Here is a 4,462-nt window from a genome sequence, read left to right as displayed (position 1 = left end):
GCAGCTCTTTTTTAAAAAGGAAAACAAATTTGACCGCGACAGCTATTTGCAAATATCAGTTCTTTTGTTTTTGTGCTATTTAATGTCTCAGTGAGTCAGTGAGTTAAAGTGAAAGAAAGGCCTGGAGCTAACAGAATATGCATTTAGTAATGAGCATTGCAACTAAAAGCTTTGGTGAAGTTGTAGCTTTGACAATTCAAATGAAAATCTTGGTAAATGTTACCTGCAGAGTATTTGCTTTTGTTTTTCTCCAGTGGCTGGTTAAGATACTGGAGTGAAGTTGTTTTGATGAATTCTCATTTCTTTGGTATAGTGATTCTAATCTAAAATGAAAAAGTTTCCTCAGCACAGTGCTTTGTGCCACACTTACTGCTAATAGTTTTTCCTGTGGTTTTTCCCTTCCCTTGTCTTTCTGTGTGTCGCTGGGCCTGGCTTCTGATTTCCCTCTCACTTGCCTGATTGCCTCACTACCTGTTCCTCATTCACCAATCAGCCGCTGCAGTATAAAGGACTGGATCTTCCTCCCAGATCACCATAGTGGTAACAAGCAGTAAAACCAACTCTGTTTCTTTAAACTTACTCTTTTGTCTTTTTTTTTCCTTTTTGACCTTTTGACTAACTCTGTTTTTTTTCCCCCTGTGCTTCAGAAAACCCCTCATCTGCCATCCTCCCACCACATTAGCTCTGTTTGTTCACTACTGCACTCTTGGACTCCTGCCACCACCGGCTCTGCACCACCATGGACACTTCATGCTCTGGATCACCAGCTCACATGCACGTCCACCCTGGCGTGTGTTCAACTAATTCAGACTTGGTTTGTCTTTGCAACTTGAGTCCTCAGCTTAACACCTATTGTATTTAATTTGACTCGGAAGAGTCTTCAAATGTGCTTGTGAAGGACTGTCATAACCATCGTTGGTTAAATCTTACTGTCGAATTGGATTAAGATTAAATCTGACAGGAAAAAAATATTCCTTGCCTTGTATCCAAAATTGAGAGTTGAGATTCCAGATAACAATGTGCAACTCACCAAACAGAAAAGTAAATAAAGAAGGTGGAGGTTAAGTGGTAGAAAAATAAATTGTTATTGCTTAATACTGGTGTATTTGTAGCTTTGAGCAGAACTATTGATGTTGTACTACTGAACAGAGAGTCATTCATCTTTAGTTTTTTTTTCTAAAATACAGGGCACTGGTCAACAGTTTTTGGTCCCTGATGTGATCATTAAATATTGAAAATAGCCTTTTCTACCTCCTATCTCCCTTTCGTCTGAATCTGTTCCAGTGCAACTATTATCACTAGCTCAATTACGTCCACTACAAGTAGTATTAAATCCGACATTTGCATAAAGACTGGAAGCAAGGGAAGCAATAGGAAACATCTAGCCTGTCCTCAAGGCTATGTCCAAAGATATAATGTGTAATTAGATGGCTTTATAAGGTGCCAGGAGACCAATGTTTTTCTTACCTCTGGACAGAGACAGGCTTAGCTGTTTTTCTCTGCTTTCAGTCTTAATACTAACCATTTTTCCCCAAAAATATTGACTTTAAAACAATAGTGCAATTTAGATATGTTGAACTCACTGAATATCTCTTCCTCTCTACATTTTCCCTCCTTCATCTCCTTTCTCCTTTTCTCTCACTCCCTTTGCTTTTTTTCCCCAGAGGTGTAACTCTGTGGATTCATGCGAGACTCTGTCATAGCGCCAGGGAAGCTGCTGTCGCACAGAGATATGCTGAAGGTCGTCTGAGGGTGGCTGTAGGTGCAGAGACCAGTCGGGGGGCCAGACAAAGACACAGACTCACTCATGTACTACTCTCGGTAATACCCCGTAAGCTGCCCACAAGAGACACACACACACACACGGCTGTCCACACACCATGCCATCAAAGGCTTTATCACAGTGCGGATATGGACAAACAGTTCATACGCACACACACACAAAGTTATTCGATACACTCCTCTGTTGTGATGTATCCTATTTGGTCATGTGAGGTCAGCCATAGTTCCCTGTTCAGTATACAGACCTGCATCGCGCCTTGAAGCACCAATCCACATGGACCGAGCCGCCTTTTGAGGGACGACAAAAACATGAAAATTCTGAAAAGCTGTTATGTAGCAGGTTGTAAAACAGCCTGTGATTCTCTATGGCAGCAGTGTTCCTTCATGATAATAAAGATTAATTTGCTTGTGTTATTTAAATTATACCAAATAACCATAATAATAACCAGGGCTTTCATATTGAGATTTGAGACGCATAAGGACATGAATATTCAGTCGGTGTAGCTAAATGACGTTGACAGTTACTACTGATGAATAGTTAGCTCGAGTGGGAGGCTGCTTGAGTACAGTCATACAGTAAAGCAGCGTCAGACTGAAACTCAATCTCAGCCCAGCCCTGATCAATCAGTTGGCTATTAACAGGATGGATTCTTACAGACTACACTTATATCTAGCAATATCTGGCCACCATGCTGGGTCTTTGATACACATGGATGAGGAAAGACAAAAGGAGCACGACAGCTGAGGATCCAACCTTTATTTACTTGCTTGCTTTATTCACGTCTTTGCCGATTTTTATTTTTTTGGAAGAGGCAGGACTACCAACATGGCTGCAGCCAGAGTCAAAGCTTCTCTTCAGAAACCGACGGACTACGTCACACATACACTGTCCATTCTTTATACTGTCAGTGTTCACTGCTCAATGTGACCTTTTGTGCAGTAAACATTTATTGAGCACACACATTGATTCACACTTCATTTATCTTTATGTGCACCTCAACACATTAAAAAAAACAACAGTAAAAACCGAAACTGGCTGATTGATGTTGTAGGTGATACGAAAAGACACATCTTGACCTTATATGCTGTGCTGTCGTAATACTAGTGTTGTATTCGCTCCCCTGTGGCTGCAGAAGATCAGCCTGGCCGCTTGAGCCTCTGGGCCTCAGCTTAGGGCACAATAATAATAAAAAAGATAACCCACAAATCATCTCAGGAGTAAAGTCGCCAAAGTCACATGTAAAAAGTGGAAGAAATACTTTTCACTCGTTCTTAAAAGGGAATTTACGTTACAGATTTTTTACATATTTTGTAAACTTTGTTTCTTTTACACATGTAGAAAACAAATCTGAGTGCGCCACCCACATTTGCAAATGCTCCAGTAATACCCACGATAAACACTGGGGGAAAACATCTGTCCAAAATTGTCTGTTGGCATGTTTTTCTTGGTGGATTTTATTTGGATTTATTTAAATTCTTTCTTCCACAGAAAGACCAAAGAGTCATTCATCTTCTTACATCTTTGCTGTTGGAGTCATCGCCAGCTAACAACCTGCTGTGACGGTCCCAGTAGTCCAGATGGACTCTGAACTACCTTCGCTCTCAAAACCAGGACGATCAACTTCTAATTTAGGGCTAATGGATAAAATCTCTAATGTGTGTTGACATCACGAATACCCAAGATGTTTTTAAAGGATCTGGGGCATGACGTTACACACAAAGGTAGCTCAAACACTTATCCTCATTAGTAACTGCTGCTTGAGAACACAGGACTGGAGATGATTAGTACATTGACTTTCCACAGGGGAGACAGAGAGGGCGAGGCGGTGTAATTTCATTGTTGTTTTTTATTGTCTGTCCTGCTCTATTGGTAATCATTGAAGAACCCGAACATGTTTTCTGTCAAAGTCACCACCTGTACATTGCGTAGGTGTGTTTTGGCTCAATATATTTGATGTGCTTTTTTTTTTTTTTAATTCAACTCATTTACAGCAGTTAATGTTGAAAGGTCCTCTTGCTAAGAAAGAACAAAGGAAGCAAGAAGAATTTTCAAGCAAAGGAAACCATGTAGGATAAACATAGTTTATAAAAATCAATGTGTGGAAGAAATGTCCAGAGCCTTTAATCAAATAAAAGTAGCAATACTATAAAAAATATTGTGGGATGGATGGATGGATGGATGGATGGATGGATGGATGGATGGATGGATGGATGGATGGATGGATAGGTGGATGAATGGTCTCATCAAAAAAAAAAAAAAAGGTAGAGCCTTAAATGTAAATTTTTACATTAATGCCAAATTTTAGAACCACTTACTCATGTGTTGTCATCAGTGCTGTGAATGCACCACATTTACATTTTGTTTCCGGTCAATGAAGCACATTCTTTGAAGGGTTTTCTAATCTTATTGATTTAACGTCATCAGCACTGTTGGCTTTTACTCTTGATAAATGCACAAATGAGCAAACTGAATGCATTGCTGTCCGACTGCCAGAGATGGGACTGTTCAGAAGCTGAGCGGCAAAGAGAGTAAACATTGCCAAAGAAGTGCTTCAAACGAGGACTCTTTGAACCTTTAGACACATCCTGAAACTAAATAAATAAGACTGCTTTCTTATTCAATTGTGTCATGTGCTCAAATTTTCATCATTAACTGACAGTGTGTTTGTGTGTGTGTTTT

General features: G+C 39.9%; 1 long non-coding RNA gene across 2 annotated transcripts; it reads left to right on the top strand.

The window, feature by feature from the left end:
- The first annotated feature begins 556 nt into the window (after positions 1 to 556).
- On the top strand, positions 557 to 3,912 carry LOC113746465 (uncharacterized). 2 transcript variants are annotated; one of them, XR_003462891.1, is made up of 3 exons: positions 557 to 814; positions 1,665 to 1,821; positions 3,272 to 3,912. It is a non-coding gene; the product is annotated as an uncharacterized LOC113746465 (long non-coding RNA). The 2 variants fall into 2 exon arrangements; XR_003462892.1 differs by having other exon boundaries at positions 1,665 to 1,831.
- The last annotated feature ends 550 nt before the right edge of the window (positions 3,913 to 4,462 follow it).

Source organism: Larimichthys crocea, chromosome IX, assembly GCF_000972845.2.
Source record: "Larimichthys crocea isolate SSNF chromosome IX, L_crocea_2.0, whole genome shotgun sequence".
Lineage (NCBI taxonomy): Eukaryota > Metazoa > Chordata > Actinopteri > Sciaenidae > Larimichthys > Larimichthys crocea.
This window is presented reverse-complemented; position numbering and strand designations above follow the sequence as displayed.